Source organism: Scyliorhinus canicula, chromosome 17 (assembly GCF_902713615.1).
Source record: "Scyliorhinus canicula chromosome 17, sScyCan1.1, whole genome shotgun sequence".
Taxonomy (NCBI): domain Eukaryota; kingdom Metazoa; phylum Chordata; class Chondrichthyes; order Carcharhiniformes; family Scyliorhinidae; genus Scyliorhinus; species Scyliorhinus canicula.
The window spans coordinates 31,454,571-31,476,283 of record NC_052162.1 but is presented as its reverse complement, the minus strand read 5'-3'; the positions used below and the strand labels follow the sequence as shown (position 1 = coordinate 31,476,283).

The 21,713-nt window shown below is 49.2% G+C and overlaps 1 protein-coding gene across 7 annotated transcripts in view; it reads right to left on the bottom strand.

Moving 5' to 3' along the window:
• LOC119952059 (wiskott-Aldrich syndrome protein family member 3-like) overlaps nt 1–21,713 on the bottom strand; it is a 115,431-nt gene that overhangs the window by 68,834 nt on the left and 24,884 nt on the right. The window contains exon 1 of one of the 7 annotated variants that reach the window (XM_038775572.1): nt 16,934–16,952. The exons of the other annotated variants lie outside the window; for them this stretch is intronic. The gene's annotated coding sequence lies outside the window, so the exon portion shown is untranslated. Of the gene's footprint in view, nt 1–16,933; nt 16,953–21,713 lie in introns of those variants that run through there. 7 annotated transcript variants of the gene reach the window in all.

Here is a 21,713-nt window from a genome sequence, read left to right as displayed (position 1 = left end):
TTAGGTCAAAAGGAAATGGGAATTACTCAATAAGTGAATTCCAGTATTTACACAGCCTTCAGCCACCACAGTTGTTTTGCGAGGTTCTCCCCTTATCCCAAGGGCTGTTCCAATATAACTACTGCGCCAAACAACAAACAGCTGCATGTCATCATAATTTTTAATATTTTCATATTTTTTTAATGTGATTCAATAGAAGTAGCAATCAATTATTTTGACTAAAAATATAATTTTGTTTTTGAATGCTCGTCACTCATAATCTAATCACAGCCCTTTTTGTTCAAATGTGTTGGCAATCTGACTCTCTGCAATCACAGATTTAATTTGTAAATGTTTATCTTTCCTCAGAGCCCTGCACATGCTCCTGATGTTGTGTAGAGGGAGGATCACAATTCACCACGTGTGAAGGCTGCACACAGATATCACACACTTCAGTGGTTGTACACAATTCCGCATCCACTAGGAGCTGAAGGACTCTGCATCTCCAATGGAGCGTGCACAATTAGGGCGGTGAGCAGCTGCTGCTACAACACAACATCTGCCCCAGTTACTGACTCTCCACAGCAAACACAGAATACCATCTTTCTCATCTGAGTGCACCGTAACCATCATAAGGAATCAACATTATGACTTTGAGCCACAGATACATAAAACTCTAGGAATTCCGCCATAGTTTGAGCTCTATCATTGCAGCTGCTAAGACAGACAGAAATTGGTGCCACACTCGCCGATGTTTGAGTGACTTCATTCAGTGAGTAGCTGCAGCATTGAGATCAGGCAATCACTGGGTTTGACTACCAGTCTGCTGAGAGTTAGCTGGGCCAATGACGGGGTCATCACAACTCACCTTAGCATCACCGAGTTAAGGAGGAGAAAATCATCATGGGTTCCTTCTTTTCATCTCAGGTAACCACGATTTATGTGGACATGGAAGTGAGGGGACGACATAATCAGACTCAGCAGTTCATCAGTGGCAGAGCTTAGTCTTCTCCCTGTACCAGTGGGCACAGTAACAGTGTGCACAGTGCACAGCACACCCTCAGATTCCTAAGTCACATACAGGAAGCTGAGCAAGGTTCCATGAGGAAGACACCCAATACAGCTAGTGAGATGTGGCACTTTGTGGAAGCATTCATTCATTAGAAGTATTTTATTTCTCTTCCTGAAATTATTTTTCTTATTAAACCCAACGTTTTTTGATAGCAAACATTCAGCTTTTATTATTGACCAAAAAAGCATACTCATTTGCAAGTGATTGCACCTTTCTTTATCCCAAATTTAAGACAGTAGATAGAACTTGAAAATTTATTACATCATTAACAGTAATTCTACCATCAACATTGGCTATAAACTCTTTTTCCTTAACTGGAAGAATATAGTACTGGATTTTACCTTCTCCATTACAATTATACCAGTGGCGAGTTGGTGTTGGGTAGCCCACCCAGCAGCAGGCCAATTATTTCCCTTAAGCTGGGATTTAACCAGCGGTGGAGTAGCCCACACCAAACGACCTGCCTGGTAGACGTCTGTCACGGGCTGGTAGTGGCAGTGTGAGGGGGCCCTCTTTAACGGACCTCTGAGACCATTGGAGGGCCGACCCCACCTCCACCAAAAGTGTTACAGCCACTCAGATTCCCCTCCCCCACCGGCCTCTAAAACCTCAGCTGGGGTCTGCGAGCAGCATGGCAGCTTGCAAAACCCCCCAACATTGCCCAAAATCCTGATCCAACCCTGCACACCACGGTCCCAAAAATGCTGGAGGACTGTCAAACTGTGATTGGTCAACAGCACTCTGAAGTGGGATTTCCTGATCCAAAAGTGTGTAATTCCCGGCTCCAATCTATTAGCGGCCAATGGCTGAAGGGCAGCTGGTGTTCCGCTTGGCAGGTTCCATTCACCCACTTTTTAGTTGGGGGGGGGAAATCTGGTGCCTCATATAGTTCAACCAACAGAAACTAAACAACTAGTACCGTCATTCCTACTCAGTAAAATATGGATGCATTTAGTGACACCATGGGGCAATTTTGCCACCCCCTCACAATGGACAGGAGATGGTTGTTGGGGGATTGGGGGGGGGGGGGGGGGGGGGGGGGGGTATAGGTAATTCAGAAAACATGTGAAATGCACCTTCATCCATTTTAACTGAAGCGGGATTGGGGATATCCCAGTAACCCACTTTGGAGAGATGGACCTTTGATACATCAGGTCCCCTGGAATACAGGACACAATTTCAAGATTTGAGTGTGATATGAAAGTATTGTGATTTGTGAGGAGGATAGTGCAGAACTTTGAAAGGACATGGACAAGTGGACGGAATGTGTGGACAAGTGGCAGATGAATCTCAATGCAGAGAAATGTGAAGTGATTAATTTTGATGGGAAGATGTTGGAAAGATAATATAAAATAAAGGTTACAATTCTCAAGGAGGTCCAGGAGCAGAGGGCCCTGGGCTTATATGTGCAGACATCATTGAAGGTGTCAGGTCAGGTTGAGGGAGTGGTTAACAGCACCCTCGACTTTATGAATATGGACACAGAGTACAACAAGATTGTTGTTTGCTAAGTAAGTAGACTTTGCTGCTATGGTAGTCGGTATTAGAGGTATTATGGTACCCAGGTTGAGGCTGTAAGATCATTTATGTGGGAGGTACCTGAGACAGTAAGATCATTGGTGAAGCCTGCCTGCTGGTTCCGCCCAGTAAGGCGGAATATAAGAGTCTGTGTCTCCCTAGCTGCGGCATTCTGTACCTGCGCTGCTGGGGAAACATCTAGTCCAATAAAGCCTTTAATTGTACTCCAATCTCGCTTCGAGAGTTATTGATCGTGCATCAGCTGCAAAGCTTTAAGTGCTTCAAATGTTGCCAAAAGTCCCATCCTCCTCCATCTCAGTGACTGATAGAGTGGCATCAATTCTCATTTTGGTGAAAGAGACACAGATTAATGGATGGCTGCAGTAATCCAGCTTGTGGTGTGTCAAATTGGGAAAGCAATTTGTAAGCATCAACTGAATACCGAGCTCAAAATATTGCTTTCAAGTGACCCAAGGCTAAAAGGAAAATTCAAGTCAAAATTTTGGGGACTAAATGGATAATGAACTGGCTGGGTTAGACTGGAAATGAGGACTTTATCTCGGAAGATATGGGAAGTTACTGAGTGGGTGACTTCAGAATTAATTGGTGGGGTGTGGTGCGACTTTGTGATCAGCAAGGATGATGATGCAGCAGAGAGAGGGAGAATTAATGATGAATTCTCTTCAGCCCTCTCAGAAGAGAAGCCATAATTCAGCTCTGGGTACGAGAATGGGTGGTGGGGAGCCAAATTTTCTTGTCCTCATTCGTTATGAGATGGATGCCCTCGAGATGGAATAGCACTGCAGAGCTCGCTTCACCGGTTGTGGAGAGGCAGACATAGCGGAGGAGGATCGGAATGCAGTGCACAGAAGGGGCTGGTTTAGCTCACTCAGCTAAATCGCTGGCTTTTAAAGCAGACCAAGCAGGCCAGCAGCACGGTTCGATTCCTGTACCAGCCTCCCCGGACAGGCGCCGGAATGTGGCGACTAGGGGCTTTTCACAGTAACTTCATTGAAGCCTACTCGTGACAATAAGCGATTTTCATTTTTTTCATTTTCAGATGTGAGACTAGCAGTGAGTGTAAACAGTATGGTGTTGTGTCATCCAAAATGAAATTGTCAAAGCAAGACTGTCCATCAATTCTCCAATCACAATAGTACCATGATGCAGTCCTCCATCGTCTCACCCAGCCCGCCAAGCATGTGAATTGGCCATGTAATAATGGAATGTACTGATATATTGCATTCCTCCCTCAGGTGTGACATCCTCAAGAGGCTCCTTACACTCTGAAAACCCCACCCTTTATCACCTGAGGAGCACACACCTGTATCAAGCAGGTCGGTGGGTATCATTTCATCGGTTCCTATGGTAATGCACAGTGAGTAGATCATGTCACACTCGGGTGAGGAATTGGCGGACGCAAGAGTGCCCAAGGGCCCCAGCAATTGGAGGACTGCTGGAGACCAGGACCATGCTGAAGATGAGCCTCTGGAGTCGTCAGAAGGCAGAAGATGGGGGAACCACATGATGTGGGCATGGGAATAGCTGCTTTTCAGTGAGCTCTGGCGCCATCCAGTTATAAACTTTCATTTATCTTGATTGCCCTTTCTTTCCTTCTCCTTGAATTAATATCAATATTAGTTGTTATGTCCCTGGAAGGCTTTGGGATTAGTATTAGAACATAGAACATAGAACATAGAACAGTACAGCACAGAACAGGCCCTTCGGGGCCTCAATGTTGTGCCGAGCCATGATCACCCTACTCAAACCCACGTATCCACCCTATACCCGTAACCCAACAACACCCCCTTTAACCTTACTTTCATTAGGACACTACGGGCAATTTAGCATGGCCAATCCACCTAACCCGCACATCTTTGGACTGTGGGAGGAAACCGGAGCACCCGGAGGAAACCCACGCACACAGGGGGAGGACGTGCAGACTCCACACAGACAGTGACCCAGCCGGGAATCGAACCTGGGACCCTGGAGCTGTGAAGCATTTATGCTAACCACCATGCTACCCTGCTGCCCTTTTCACAGTAACTTCATTGAAGCCTACTCGTGACAATAAGCGATTTTCATTTTTTTCATTTTCAGATGTGAGACTAGCAGTGAGTGTAAACAGTATGGTGTTGTGTCATCCAAAATGAAATTGTCAAAGCAAGACTGTCCATCAATTCTCCAATCACAATAGTACCATGATGCAGTCCTCCATCGTCTCACCCAGCCCGCCAAGCTAATATTGGTAAAACTGTTCTGAAAAACGCAAGAAAGCCATTGGTAAAAGATTCCAGCCGGATTCCGTGAGGGCGCAGCCGTCCTTTGAATATGGTGACCTGAACCTCAGGAGGTCTCTAGGCCCACACCCTCTTGGAGTGGTAACAATGATGACTACCGGCATCATCCAAGTTATTGACCAAACGCTTGGTGCGTTGACACAAACTCTATTTACTCTCTATGGACGGCACGGTAGCACGATGGGTGGAGCCTCCTTCGCAGTGGGCCTTGGACATGTTGAGATACTTGGAACACTGAATGTACTCTGGCGTCTCCTGCAGACCCTTCCGCCTTGCACTCCCTGCTGGCTCTGCATTCCCTGTGCCTGCACCGCTCCTCCATTAGGTCATTCTCTGGGATGCTGCCTGCTGTCACGTGGCCTCCTCTCCCTCCTGACCCTCTCTTCCTCCTCAGAGCATGGCCCACCGGCTCAGGAGACGATGCCCATGATCAGAAATGCAAAAGGCACTGTCTCACATAATCTACGGAAATCTTCAGACAAAGATGGCAAAAAAAAGTATTCCAAAACACAGCTATCCATGCATGATATGCATCAAAAATGACAAGTTAATCTCTCAAATCAAATAAACTTCACAGCAATAAGCTCTACCAAAAGAGCCAAAGCTTTTCTCCAGGGGCATTTTATCCCGACTCTGGATGAGAACCTTTTCCTTTGTAAAACATTCTATTGAAGGCATTTTCAATATATACATAACCAAGCATAAGAAAGAAGTACAAAAGCCAACCGCGGCAACAGGAAACAAATCCCTCCCTCCATACACGACATCAGCCCCCCCCCCAGCAAACAGCCCCCCACTCACCCCGCTGCAATCCCTGCGTCTGCCCCTTTTTCCAATTTTTCACCTCAAACAGAAAATAAAAATACCCCCCCCCCCCCCCCCCCCCCCCCCCCATGACTCAATGCTCCTTAAAGAAGTCAATGAACAGCTTCCACCTCAAGGTGAACCCTGTCATAATATCCACTCATCTATATAATGAGATGCAGACAGGCAGTGATTGACACATAGGATGACCAGTAAGCATACACAGTACAGCTCATCACCAGCCAATCACCAGACAGGACACTCCCACTGTACAGCCAGAGGGCACTAGGTTTCCCGCTCTCTCGGGACCCAGCTACTGAGACAGTCAGAGTCCACGGGCTAGCAAGTGCAAACACCATGCAGTAGCTAGTAAGTCTGGTCAGGCTACTACAAGGTCACCAGTCAGATCAGTATAGTGTCGACCCACAGCTGAATATGTATAGCAGTTCTATAGTTGAAAAAAACAGTGTTGGATCTTCTCCAGTGTTAGACGTCTGTTTCTAACTTCCCTGCATCGAGTGCAGTCCACATCGAACCAATCTGCCTGACACATCAAACCCCTCCTCAAAACCTCGAATGGCGAACTTGATTTTTTTTCCAAGTGCAGGAACTCTGCCAAATCGCCATCCCATACCCCTGCCTTCAGTGACTCCGAGTCGTGCCAGCACAACACAATCCGTCTCCAGGCTATCTGAGAGGCAAAGGCTAACACGTCGGCCTCTCCCCCCACTTGCATTCCTGGATCCTCCGACATTCCGAATATCGCCACCTCTGGCCTCGGAGCTACCGCTACCCCCAAGAGTTTTGATATTACGGCGGAAAATCCCTTCTAAATCCCCCTCAACCTCGGACACGCCCAAAACATATGCACATGATTCGCCGCATCCCCGCACATCGCTCACACCTATCCTCCATCCCTGGAAAGAACCGACTCATCCTGGGCACCTTTGTTGGGCCCTGTGCACCACCTTAAACTGGATAACGCAAAGTCTTGCACACGACGAGGCCACATTCACCCACTGCAGAGCTTCACTCCATACTCCGGGCCCCAACGACCCATCCAACTCCTGCTCCCACTTCCATCTAACCTGCTCCACTGGAGCACTCTCCCTATGCAACAGCTGCCCATATATATCCGCAACTTTGCCCTCCCCGATCTAATCCTCGGACAGAAGCTTATCCAGCAGTACTGGGACGGCAGTATTGGAAACAACCTGCAGATATCTGAACCCATTTCCCTTCAGCAGCTGATATGTCCCCTCCAACTCCTCCAGGCCTGCAAACTTCTCTCCCACAAACAAAACCCTAAAATATTCTATCCCTACCTTCCTCCACCCCCCGAACCTCGCATCCAACCCCACTGGAGCAAACCTATGATTATCGCAAATTGGCGCTGATGGACCCATCAATTCACCAGACACGTGTTTCCGATATCAATCTAGGCTTTAATCGACTGACTTCAGAGCCAGCCTGTTACCCGTTGATGAACTCTTAGTGAACTCAGGCTGACTCTGGACATGGGTATTTATACAGCAGCACTAGTGGGAGGAGTCGTGGGCGGAACCAAGGGTGGAGCCCAGTACAAGTTCCTGAGTACTCCCAGAGCTACTCCCCTTAGTGGTAGGATAGCGCTACTGCGCTTACAAAGACAGTGTGAATTATCATATATATATTACATTCACCACATTCACCCCCTGCAAAAAAAAATCAAGTCCAGCGGGGGTGGTGGCCTACAACGTCAGTCTGTCCGGTGGTCGAATCGTCCGCTGTGATCTGCAGAGCACCGGGGTTGCAGCCTCTTGCGGTGGCTGGATGGGTGTTGTGTGCTGGGGTACGATGGCGGACTCCAGGGAGGGTTGTATCCGAGCTTCATACTCTCCTGGTTTGACCGGGGACTGGGGGCGCTGGGGGCTGGCTGGCGCGGGTACGCGGAACTGGTGGAGCGAGCTCGTGGGCTCGGGAGCGCGAGGGGGCGGCAGTATGGGGTGTAGAGCGAGAGGTCCTTCTGTGGGGGTAGAGGGGGCGCTGGATCCGGCGGGTGCCAGATCCCGGAGGGATACCGTGTCCTGACGGCCGTCGGGGAACTCGATGAATGCGTACTGGGGGTTAGAGTGGAGCAGGCGCACCTTTTCAACAAGGGGGTCGGTTTTGTGCGCCCTGACGTGTTTCCTCAGAAGTACGGGGCCCGGCGTCCTCAGCCATGCCGGAAGTGAGACCCCCGTGGTAGTGCCCCTGGAAAAAATGAAGAACCTCTCGTGAGGGGTCTGATTGGTCGCCGTGCACAAAAGGGACCTAATAGTGTGGTGCGTGTCTGGGAGGACTTCCTGCCACTGGGAGACTTGGAGCTTTCTAGACCGGATGGTCAGTAGGACGGTCTTCCAGACCATCGCGTTCTCCCTTTCCACCTGCCCGTTCCCCCTGGGGTTGTAGCTGGTAGTCCTGCTCGAGGCAATGCCCTTGTCGAGCAGGTACTGACGCAGCTCGTCGCTCATGAAGGACGAACCCCGGTCGCTGTGTACGTAGCTGGGGAAACCAAACAGGGTGAAGATGCTATGCATGGCCCTAATGACTGTGTGGGAGGTCATGTCGGGGCACGGGATAGCGAATGGGAAATGGGAGAACCCGTCTACGATGTTTAAAAAGTAAACGTTCTTGTTAGTTGAGGGGAGTGGCCCTTTGAAATCAATCGCGAGGCATTCAAAGGGCCTAGAAGCCTTGACCAGGTGGGCCCTGTCTGGTCTATAGAAGAGCGGTTTGCACTCCGCACAGATCGGGCAGTCCCTGGTGACCGCTTTTACCTCCTCGTTGGAGAAAGGCAGGTTTCGGGCCCTGATGTAGTGGGCGAGCCGGGTGACCCCCGGATGGCAGAGGTCATTGTGGATGACTTTTAATCGGTCGATCTGCGCGCTGACGCATGTCCCGCGGGATAGGGCATCCGGAGGCTCGTTGAGCTTCCCGGGTCGATATTTAATATCGTAATTGTAGGTGGAGAGTTCGATCCTCCACCTCAGAATTTTGTCGTTTTTAATTTTGCCCCTTTGCAAGTGGTCAGTGATGAGGGTGAACCTCCTACCTGCGAGGTAGTGCCTCCAGTGACGGATAGCCTCCACAATGGCCTGTGCTTCTTTCTCGACTGAAGAGTGTCGGAGTTCTGAAGCGGAGAGGGTACGGGAGAAAAATGCGACTAGTCTCCCTGCCTGATTTAACGTGGCTGCAAGAGCTACCTCTGAGGCGTCGCTCTCTACCTGAAATGGAGTGGATTCATCCACCGCCCGCATGGCCACTTTGGTGATGTCCTCCTTGATGCCGTCGAAGGCCTGGCGTGCCTCAGCTGACAGGAGAAATCGTGTGGCCTTAAAGAGTGGGCGGGCTTTGTCCGCATATTGAGGGACCCACTGGGCATAGTAGGAAAAGAAGCCCAAGCACCATTTGAGGGCCTTGGGGCAATGGGGGAGGGGGAGTTCTAAGAGGGGGCGCATACGGTCCGGGTCTGGGCCCAGGACTCCGTTTTCCACGACATAGCCGAGGATGGCTAGTCTGTTTGTGCGGAAAACGCATTTCTCCTTGTTGTACGTGAGATTCAGTTTCTGTGCCGTCTGGAGAAAACGGTGGAGGTTGGCTGCATGGTCCTGCTGGTCATAGCCGCAGATGGTGACATTGTCCATGTACGGAAACATGGCCCGCAGCCCGTACTGGTCCACCATTCAGTCCATTGCTCGTTGGAACACCAAGACCCCATTAGTGATGCCGAAAGGGACCCGGAGGAAATGGAAGAGGCGGCCATCGGCCTTGAATGCCGTGTAGTGGCGGTCCTCCGGGCGGATTGGGAGCTGGTGGTATGCAGACTTCAGATCCACCGTGGAAAAGAGCCAGTACTGGGCGATCTGGTTTACCATGTCTGCAATCCTGGGGAGGGGATACGCGTCGAGGAGCGTAAATCTATTTATGGTCTGACTAGTCAACCACCATACGGAATTTTTCCCCGGTCTTAACGACCACCACCTGAGCTCTCCAGGGACTATTGCTGGCCTCTATAACCCCCTCACTGAGTAGCCGTCAGACCTCTGCTCTGACAAATACCCTATCCTGCAGGCTATACCACCTGTTACAAGTGGCTACGGGTTTACAGTCCTTTGTGAGATTGTCGAAGAGAGGAGGGGGGGGGATTCGCAGCGTAGCGAGGCTGCAGATCGTGAGTGGGGGCAGGAGCCCTCCGAAGCTGAGGGTGAGGCTCTTGAGGTTACATTGGAAGTCTAGGCCTAATAAGAGTGGCGCGCAGAGTTCGGGCAAAACGTAGAGTTTGAATTTTGAGTAGCTAGCGCCTCGGATTGAGTGTCGCGGCGGTGCGCCCCTGGATCTGGACCGAATGGGAGCCTGAAGCGAGCGAGATAGTTTGCTGCACGGGGAAAACGGGGAGCGAACAGCGTCTTACCAGGTCTGGATGTATGAAGCTCTCAGTGCTCCTGGAGTCAAAGAGGCATGGCGTTCTGTACCCGTTGATATGGACCTCTGCCATCGAGTTTCGTAGATTCTTTGGTCATGATTGGTCCAGGGTGACCGCGCTGAGTTGCGGTAGTCAGCGGCCCGATCAGCTGTGCTGGAGTGGCCCCGTGATGACTGCCCTCTTGAGTTCATATTCGTATTCTTCCGCTGAGTTGTCCGAGCGCAGAGATGCCGAACTGGCCCGTGGATCGCATGTGGCGGGCGGCGAGGAAGATGGCGTCCAAGATGGCGGCCCCCATGAGTCACACGTGGCCGGCCGCGTGATGGAGGTTTTCCAAGATGGCGGCCCCCATGGATTGCACGTGGCTGGAGGGGGCGGAGTCGGGGCATAGGCCGCAGCGTTTCGGGCCCGGGCCTGCGAGTGAGGGGAGCGATTACTTCGAGTCGCTGGGGAGTTGGAAGCTGGGGCCCTTTTAGCGAGGCACACTCTTGCGTAAGGGCCTTTTCGCCCGCAGCTGCTGCAGGTCGCATTGCGGGCCGGGCAGTGCTGCCGCGGGTGCTGGTTCTGGCCACAGAAATGGCAGGCTGGAGCAGCATAGTGGCAGGCTGGAGCGCATAGTGGCTGGCTGGGGCAGCATGGTGGCTGGGCGACCTCGTAGCACAGGCCTGGGGGAGTCGCTGGTCGGGGGCCCATGATTGGGTCGCGGGGTCGGCGGGGAACGTGTTAAGGCTGCGGAAGGAGACCTCCATCGTGGTAGCAGCTTCCACAGTCGTTTCTAAGTCCTGGGCCCCCTTTTCCAGCAGTCGTTGGCGCACATAGTTAGACCTGAGGCCCGCTACAAAAACATCACGTACAGCAAGTTCCCTGTGTTCAGCCGTGGTAACCGCTTGATAATTACAGTCATTGGACAAATTATTGAGTTCCCTTAGAAATTCGGCGAGTGATTCTGTAGGCCGCTGGCGGCGAATCGTGAACACATGGCGAGCGTAAACTTCATTAATAGGCCTTACATAAATTTTATCGAGAACTGCTAGCGCCGCAGTATATGAACGGGCCGAGTTTAGTTGCGTAGAGATTCTGTGGCTCACCCTTGTGTGCAGTAGACTTAGCTTCTGATCCTCTGTCATTTCGTCTGTGCTCGCTTCTACCAGGTAGGGCTTGAAGCACCGCATCCAGTGGGAGAAGATTTCTTTAGCCTCTGCATCCTGCGGGTCGAGTTCCAGGCGTCCACGCTTGAGGGCCGATTCCATAATCGATCTTTACTGTTCTTAAGTCGATTAAATTGATGGAACCATCAATTCACCAGACACGTGTTTCCGATATGAATCTAGGCTTTAATCGACTTACTTCAGAGCCAGCCTGTTACCCGTTGATGAACTCGTAGTGAACTCAGGCCGACTCTGGACATGGGTATTTATACAGCAGCACTAGGGGGAGGAGTCGTGGGTGGAGCCAAGGGTGGAGCCCAGTACAAGTTCCTGAGTACCCCCAGAGCTACTCCCCCTAGTGGTAGGATAGCGCCACTGCGCTTACAAAGACGGTGTGAATTATCATATATATATATATATTACATTCACCACAGGCGCCCACAAAGACATGCCTTCCAATCCAAAGTGCTGCTGACACTTGTTCCAAACCCTCAGTGCCGATACCACCACCGGGCTAGGGGAGTTCCTGACTGGCAAGGAAGGGTGGGGTATCAACCGTGCCCTAAGGCTGGTCCCCTTACACAAGGCCCTTTCCATCTGCCACAAACCGACAGCTTCTCCACCGCCCATTTCCTAACCATTGCAATATTTGCTGCCCAGTAGCAGTTCAACAAGCTTGGCACTTCAACCACGCCCCCACCCCACCGCCCAATCCCTCTCCAAAAACACCCTCCTAACCCACGAAGCCTTCCCTGCCCACACAAACCTCAAGATCATCCCATTAACCTTCCTTAAAATGGACTTGGGCAAAAAATAAGGAAGTTTTGGAATACAAACAAAAACTTTGGCAACGCCGTCATCTCTACCGTCTGAACCCGATCAGCCAACAGCAACAAAGTCCTACCTTTTAAAGTCCGTCTTCATTCCCTCCACCAGCCGCACCAAGTTCAACTTGTGCAGCTGAGCCCACGCAGCGCCATCTGTATCCCAATATAGTGAAAGCTCCCACTAACTGAAGCGGCAGTTCCCCCAACCTCTTCTCCAGCTCCCGTGCATTAATTGGGAATACTTCACTTTTCCCCGAAAAGGGGCTATACTCCACCAAAATCTCCAGGATCCTATCAAAACTCCCGACTGGGTCCAAAATATACAGCAGGAACCCCACCCTTCCAATACCCCTCCATTCCCTCGAACCCCTAATCGCCATTTCTCGTGGCTCAATCACCAGGGCAAAGAGCAGCAGAGAGAACGGACACCCCTGCCTTGTCCCCTGCTGCAACCCAAAATAATCCAAACTGACCTTGTTCTTCCGAAAACTTGCCTTAGGTCCCTTATACAACAACCAAATCCAGTACACAAACCCCTGCCAAAACCTGAACCGCCCCAACACCTCTAACAAATACGCCCACCATTTGAAGCATATACATTCACTAGCACGACCGGCGTCCCCTCCAGCTTCCCATTCACCATCACAAACCTATCCCCAGAGCTATTTCCAGTACATCCCACCTCAAAAGCCACCCTCCTATTGATCAGCACCGTCACCCCCTCGTCTTCATATCCAACCCCGAATGCAACATCTGTTCCACCCAGCCCTTCCTCAGCCTTATCTGGTCCCCCAACTTTAGGTGCATCCCCCGAAGAAACAGAACGTTTGCCTTCAAACCCCTTAAATGCGTGAAAACGCAAGACCTTTTAACCAGGCCGTATATTCCACATAACCAACCGGGTCAGGCGGCTCTTCGTCCACCCCCTCCCTCCTCACCGATCAGCCATCGCCTCTCTTTAACCAACTCCCCAGGTCCACGCCTCGCTCACTCTCGGGCCCGTGCCAAAATGTTCGCTGCCATCTCCAGTTAACCAACTGCACCACACAGCCACACCAACTCCACCCATGTGAGCGTCCCCCTCCCCACAATGAACAAAGAAAAAGAAAACCCAACAAGCCCCCCCCCCCACCAACTCCTTCCATAGATCAACACCTCACTTCACTCCTATTAAGTAGCCAACCAGCTAGCATGGTTGCCCCCACGCGGGACCGCCGGCTACCCCTTCCCCCGAGCCGCCCTTCACCCACATTTCCCCGAAAACAGTAAAGCACACTTACCCACTCCACACCCAGACACATTAAATACCCCGAGCCACGCGGCGTGCAGACCCAAATTAACATCTCCAGAGTTCAATGTCCTCACACACCTCCCAGTCCATGATCTCTCATAAGTTGATACACCTCCTCCGGCATATCAAAAAATAACTCTTGATTCTGGTGCGTGACTCAGAGACAAGCAGGATACAACACTCCAAACTTCACTCCTTCCTTGTGGAGGGCAGCCTTGATCCGATTGAAGCCAGCCCGCCGCTTGGCCAACTCCGAACCCAAGTCCTGACAGATCCTCAGCAAGTTTCCTTCCCAGGTGCACTTTTTCATTTAGTTCACCCACCTCAATATCTTCTAATTGCAGCCACACCACCATCGCCCTCGGCGGCTCCACCGCCTTCAAGCTCCTCGTCAATGCCCTGTGTGCTCAATCCACCTCAGCTGCTGCCTCTTACTCGTTACACACCTCGTCTGGTAAACCATAAACCACCCCATTGATGGAGCACGACTATTTCTTTGTGCTCTTGCACCTCACAGCAGCAAACACCCCTTAAATTGGGTGAAATACGAACAAACAATTCCACATCGAGCAAGAGCCACTAAACATGTGGCCAATTGCTCCATGGCTGCCACTGGAAGTCCCCTGGATGAGAACTTAAGGTAAACATGTTAGTCACATTCCCACATTGCCTGTGCGACGGCTGCAAAATTGCACGGAAAATTTAGCATTGCTTTCAACTGGTAAATTAGTGGCTTTAACTGATCCGGGCAGCACAGTAAGACAGTGGTTAGCACTGCTGCCTCACAGCTCCAGGGACCCGGGTTCACTTCCGGTGACTTGTGTGTGGAGTTTGCACTTCTTCCCGTGTCTGCGTGGTTTTTCTCCAGGTGCTCCGGTTTCCTCCCAAGTGCAAAAATGTGCAGATTAGGTGGATTGGCCATGCTAAAACTGCCCCGTGTCAAAAGTTAGGTTGGGTTACGTGGATAGGGTGGGGGCGTGGGCTTATGTAGGGTGCCCTTTCCGAGGGCCAGCGCAGATTCGATGGGCCGAATGGTCTCCTTCTGCACTGTTAGTTCTGTGAATACATGACCCTTTAAGTGTCAGCTTCCAATTCACATGCGAGTCCACCGACTGTAATATCGCCCATGTGTGCGATGGTGTTGGGACGCACGCTCAACATCTTCTCCTTGGATTTCACTAAGTTCGGGTTGGGTGTATTGCCGCTATAATCATGTACGATTCTGGCCCATAAAATTGCTTTTGGGCATATACGAGCAGGTCGCTCTGTTACAAAATACGTTTTAACTGAATAGGTTTAGACAAAAGAAGGGAAAAGGAGGAATAAAAACTGGTGGTGAGGGTTGCCGGGGATATAGAGTAACAGGTAGCTTGAGAAGTGTAGTATAAGGAACAGTTTCTTAAGGATTTAACCATTGCCCTTTAGTTTGGTAACTGGTGGAAACATGTTCCCACATACCGTATTATTATATAGATTTTTATGTTCCAATATGGCTTTCACCAACTATATTCCTCTTATTAATCTATAATCTATATCATTATCAACTGCAGCAATCAGCAATTTAGAATTCTGATGGACTTTGCAAAGCATCTGCTGTTGTTCCCCTATTCAAACCACTCAAAGTAATGTTTAACTTCAATGAATAAATTGAAAACTGCAGAGTGATTTCTTTAAGTTGACTGTACCAAGGCAATTGCATTGGGCTAGGTTTTGCACACACCCCTCCACTCCCCCCTCTTTCTGGGCACATAGCATATGAAAGATGGGAGTCCACTGTATTCCCAGTCTCCACAAAACATTGGCGGGTGAATTGACTGGAATATTCTGTTCTCTTCCATAATGCGGTTTGCAGGGGCAGGTGTGCAGGGATGGACACATAGTTGTTTTCACCCAACTGTGATGTGTGAACAACTGATTAACAATTTCTGTAATGTTCTGGACTACGGTTCACAACAAGATGAAGGAGACCCAGTTTCAACGGAAGCAGGTGTACACCCTCCAGATGTGCCCTCCCCAAGTTGAGAACCACCTTTGTGCCTCCCTGCATGGCCTTCAAAGTATCCTCCCCCCTCCCCAACCCCCTAAGGTGCCGATTTGTAATGACTTACACCAGGCCTTTGAGATTGGCCAATTGGAATATGAGTTCCCTGATTAGTGTCCCAATCAGGGAACCTCTTCTTTGTATGTAACCGAGTGTCAGATCCTCTGCGCTCCCAGTGTAAATAGCAAGCTGAATGTACATGGTCATACTGCTGCTGGTTTTGTTAATAAAAGGGTGAAGGGAGATCCGCCTACCTGGACTTATTACACTATTCCATTACCATCCTAAAAGCTTAGTCCAGGATCCATTTCTCCTCTTCCCTGGACCTGCTGGAGACCTGGCAGCACAGACTACTGATTCTTGGTGCAGCTGGGACTGCTGGATGTGCTGGCCAATCAGATTAGCTGGAAGTTCTCGGGGACTTCCTCGTACTAAGGGGTGGAGGTTTCACTATCTGCTCATTTATGCCACTCCCAACGTATTACTGCTGTGAGGCAGTCTTTGTTTTAAGTCAGTTGGTTTGAAAACAACTTCTGTAATTGGGCAGGGAGAGGAGGGGCATATATATATATATATATATATAAAATCTATATCATTGTATACTTAAAACCTGTATCATCGAGCCAAAATAAGTTAAATGGCTTTCCCTTCATTTTTCTTTGTCACATTTTAGTTCACACCCCAGTCACCTTTAGCAAAAGCTGGAAAAAGTTGCAGAGCCTTCTCAGACCTTGGAGATTGTAAGGATTTTTGTTCTCTCTATTAACGCCTTCAAATTCTAACTACATACAACTTGCTATTCTCAGTATCAATGTACTCTTTGCACAGTCCAAATCTGCACCTGAAGCTATGCGTACATATGAAAATAAATAAACCACAGATAATGAACGCATGCAACAGCTTTCACCAGGTTAACCAAATAACTGTTGAAATGAAATGAAAATCGCTTATTGTCACAAGTAGGCTTCAAATGAAGATACTGTGAAAAGCCCCTAGTCGCCACATTCCGGCGCCTGTTCGGGGAGACTGGTACGGGAATTGAACTGTGCTGCTGGCCTGCCTTGGTCTGCTTTCAAAGCCAGCGATTTAGCCCAGTGCTAAACCAGCCCCATGTATTCATGTTAAAAATGCACTAAACTCCGTCCATATCGGAAAGGCTGTGCTCATTTGTGCTTGAATACTAGGGGTGAGGACTTTCTGAACATGCACAGTGTCAGGGTATCAGCTGGCTGCATTAAAACAAATAAGTTGATTTGACATAGACCAACAATGAAGTTCAAGCTACCTATTTCTAGGTCTGCGCAGTCCTTAACCAATGGCAAGTTCAATAGTCTGCCTAATATTTATAAACTGTTCCAATGTAAATCATGGCTCTGATGATTCAGCAAGTCATGTATAAAGTTTAGTAAATGAGATTAATGAACTCAGAAACCATGGAGAATTGATTGCAATTTGTTTCAGTAAAAATCAATAAAAATGTAATTTGAATCAAATATTTAAATCCATTACCTCAAGTAGAATTCAAAAACAATGACCCTAGGATTAAGAGTCCCATTATCGATCAATTGAGCAATGATGCTCCCTTGGCAAATCCTTAACATACTGGGGAGAAAATAGCATAGATGAACCAATTATTTTGTGAATTATTATGGATCGTAGAGAGTTCATTTGTGTCTTGTGTGTGGATTTAACCCCACTGGCGATGCAATGGTTTCTCTTTCAAAGCATCTGGGTGTCTTTTTTAAGCCCAGAGTGGAATGGGTGCAAGGTGTCAAGTGTCAATTCAATTTCAGTTCCTGATTAAATTGGCTCAAAATTGATTAGCCAGGAAATTTAGCAAAATCTCTGCTGAAGGGAATAGCATCAGGAAATGTGTGCGCAACGGCTCCTGGTGCCTTTCCAGTCTGTATCAGAAAATCTAGACCAGGGGTGGGCAAACTTTTCCGTGCAAGGGCCACATTCAGAAATTCACAATTTTAAAGGGCCGCATAGTATATTAAGTAAAATAATTAATATTTAAAATAGCCAAAATAAAAGGTTTTTAAAGAAAAAAAAGCAATTAATTTTTATTAATTAATATTTTAAAGTAGAAACTTTACATGAAACACATTTATTTGAAAAACAAAGTAACTCAGTTTAAAGAAAAAAAAGCAATTAATTTTTATTAATTAATATTTTAAAGTAGAAACTTCACATGAAACACATGTTGTGCCGAGCAATGATCACCCTACTCAAGTCAACGTATCCACCCTATACCAGTAACCCAACAGCCCCCCCCCCCATTAACCTTATTTAAAAAAATAATTTAAAATTTTTTATTTAAAAAATTTTTTTTTTTAATGACTTGATCTTGGTGGGCCGCACAAAGACCTTTGGCAGGCCGCTTGCGGCCCACGGGCCGTAGTTTGCCCACCCCTGATCTAGACTATCTTCTGTAATGTGACATATATCCCTGCTATGCACCGACAGAAAAATTACTTCAGATTGTTTATTATAACATCTTTATTGTCCTTTATCCAGGTCCCACTGTCCCTTAAATGACAAATTACTCATACACTTTCTAGTGGTAAGGTTGGCAGGAGGAGAGATGCATTTTACAAAGAATTGCACAGATTTATCTCAATAAATAAATAAATAAATAATCTTTATTGTCACAAGTAGGCTTACATTTACACTGCAATGAAGTTACTGTGAAAAGCCCCTGGTCGCCACGTTCCGCCCCTGTTCGGGTACAGAGAGGGACAATTCAGAATTCACAGTTGGTACCGGAACTGAAGCCACGCTGCTGGCCTTGTTCTGCATCACAAATTAGCTGTCTAGCCCACTGAGCTAAACCAGCCCTTCACTATGTTTATCCTGGCTGAGATCATAAGAACATAAGAACTAGGAGCAGGAGCAGGCCATCTGGCCCCTCGAGCCTGCTCCGCCATTCAATGAGATCATGGCTGATCTTTTGTGGACTCAGCTCCACTTTCCGGCCTGAACACCATAACCCTTAATCCCTTTATTCTTCAAAAAACTATCTATCTTTACCTTAAAACATTTAATGAAGGTGCCTCAACTGCTACACTGGGCAAGGAATTCCATAGATTCACAACCCTTTGGGTGAAGAAGTTCATCCAACTCAGTCCTAAATTTACTTCCCCTTATTTTGAGGCTATGCCCCCTAGTTCTGCTTTCACCCGCCAGTGGAAACAACCTGCCCGCATCTATCCTATCTATTCCCTTCATAGTTGTAAATGTTTCTATAAGATCCCCCCTCATCATTCTAAATCCCAAGGAGTACAGTCCCAGTCTACTCAACCTCTCCTCATAATCCAACTCCTTCAGCTCTGGGATTAACCTAGTGAATGTCCTCTGCACATCCTCCAGTGCCAGTACGTCCTTTCTCAAGTAAGGAGACCAAAACTGAACACAATACTCCAGGTGTGGCCTCACTAACACCTTATATAATTGCGACATAACCTCCCTAGTCTTAAACTCCATCCCTCTAGCAATGAAGGACAAAATTCCATTTGCCTTCTTAATCACCTGTTGCACTTGTAAACCAACTTTCCGTGACTCATGCAGTAGCACACCCAGGTCTCTCTGCACAGCGGTATGCTTTAATATTTTATAGTTTAAATAATAATAATCCCGTTTGCTGTTATGCCCAATTAGGGCAGTGTTCTTCAAACTTGGGGGCGTGACCCGCGGGTGGGTGTCGGGAGGGTCGCGGAGCCGTCCTTCGCGGTGCTCCCGATCACGCAAATCCCCGTGCAGCAGCCGGCTGTTAATAACGCCGGTTACAAGCGGCCATTAAAATGGCGCGAACACGTTAAAAAAAAATTCGGCCACATTGCGCATGCACGCACGATCATCGGAGCGCATGAGCAAAACTAGGCGCATGTGCGCCCTTTTGCGCACAGCGATGATCGTGTGCACATGCGCTGTGCGGCCGCTATTTATTTTTGGTGGGGGTCTCAGTGTGAGGGTCTCTCCATCCCTCCCTGGTGGAAGCATGATGTTGGCGGGGTTTGGAGCGGGGAAGCTGCCTGGGGAGCGGGGCCCGGGCTGGGGCTCCGGCTGCAGTTTGTGGTGAGCGAAGCCTCTGTGCTAAATTGTTTTGGGTTTGTCCCGGGCCCGGGGGTGCCTCATCCCGGGGCCGCACTGCTGAGTGACAGGCAGCCCCACAGCTCCCCCACCCCTGCCTCAAACGCACCGGCCTCTCGGCGGGGCTGCTCCCCCTCTCTGCTCGGATCAGCCGCCCGGCCCGGGTGGAATTAAGGACTGCCCCCAGCCCCAGTGTGCCCTCTCTCCCCATCCCCAATGTGCCCCCCACCCCCAGTGTGCCCCCCACCCGTGCGCCCCCTCCCCCAGTGTACCCCTCTCGCCCCCATCCTGCCCTCTCCCCCCACCCCCCACCGCCATCCTGCCCTCTCCCCCACCCCATGCTGCCCTCTCCCCCCCATCCCCAGTGCCCCCTGCCCCCCACCCCCAGTGTGCCCCTCCCCCAGTGTGCCCTGTCTCCCCCCCACTCCCATCCTGCTCTGTCCCCCCCACTCCCATCCTGCCCTCTCCCCCATCCCCATCCTGCCCTCTCCCCCTCTCCCCATCCCCAGTGTGCCCTCTCCCCTACCCAGTGTGTGCCCTCCCCCCGGGGTGTCCATTCCGGTGCCCGGCTCCCTCCCTCTCTCTGTGACTCTGGCCCCTCCCGCGCCGCTATTTTTTTAAACAGTCGCAGCTTTTTGTTTTACAAGTTCAGGAGGGTTTTATTCATTTATTTTATTCATTTAATTTTTATTTTTTCAGTTTATTTTTAATTTTTTTTACAAGTTCGGAGGGGGTGGGTTTATTTGATAAAATTTTACAGCAAAAAAATGCACAACTTTGGGCAGATGGAGGCTCCATACTTTCCAACACCGGAAGGCTTCACCTTCATCCAACAGGTTCCATTGGAGGAGCGTGTACGAGGGCCAAAGGGACCAAAACCATTTCCTCCATTTTTATCAGCAACAAACAAGGTAAGAGAAAATGGTGGGTCGCTCAGGTCGGCAGGCGTGGGTCCCAAAGGTTGACCGGTTGGTAAAAATGGGTCCCCGGAAAAAAAGTTTGAAGAACACTGAATTAGGAAATGAATCTTCTGTATGGGCAAGGTACATGTCGCCTTTTCTAGCTGAGGAGAACTCAACTTTGCTGAGTTCTTCTCATTTCAAGAAATAACAACGAAGAGGGTGGCATATGGCGCAGTAGTTAGCATTGGGACTGCGGCGCTGTGAACCCGGTTTTGAATCCCGGCCCTGGGTCACCGTCCGTGTGGAGTTTGCACATTCTCTCCATGTCTGCGTGGATTTCACCCCCACTACCCAAATATGTGCAGGTTAGGTGGATTGGCCATGCTAAATTGCCCCTTAATTGGAAAAAAAACTCTAAATTTATTTTAAAAAAGAAATAACAATGAAGGAACGGCATCTGGCAATGCAGTCTAAGAGTTTAATAGTACTGCCAGTGAAATTTATATCAACAACCTACAGATTGTACTTCAATATGAAAAAGCTTTCCATGATAAAGAATGATAAAATTATGAACAGGCATTCTGTTTGCTTCAAGACACTGCCCAGGCAATTTTAACATGTAGGAGCATGTGGGTTCGGATGCAGATGAGAAATTAAAACCGGCAAAAATACCAGCAGGGGAGGAAGCCAGCTCCAAGCCACCATTTAACACTAATGTATTTGGCAGCTTATTCACAATGCCCTAGTAGGCGCTCAATTGGAATCTGTTTCAACACATTTGTACGTTGAAAATTGTGGCCACAGGTTTTGCCGATTTTGCTGGAACTCAACAGCAATTGAGCGAGGTCATTAACGCAGGTGAAAATCCTGCGCTCAGTACTCACAGTTACTGAGCCAATCGTGGGAAAGCGTTTCCTCACAGTACTTTTGCTGAGAGCTTACTGTCAACACTTCCAGTTGGTTTTCTGAACTACATCACCATGGATGGCACCTCGGCTAGCCTTAAACCAGACATCAGAAGCGGAGAAATGACCAGCAGCAGCAGTCTGCTGTTGAGAGGCTGGCAGCTGGACATCAGAGAGGGGACCATCATCATCAGCAGCAGCAGCAGCCGCCTGAGGTGGAGCTGTAGAAAGGGGAGCAGCAGAGGAGGGCAGCTTAAAAGAGGCGCAAAGTGTACAGGCAGAGGATCCGCTTTTTGGCGACCTGTTCCTTCCAGGGCTCTGCCGCAGACATTTGCCGGATCACCCAGTCGGCAGCTTGCCAGGGCTGGCAAATATGTGAACTTGGCCTGT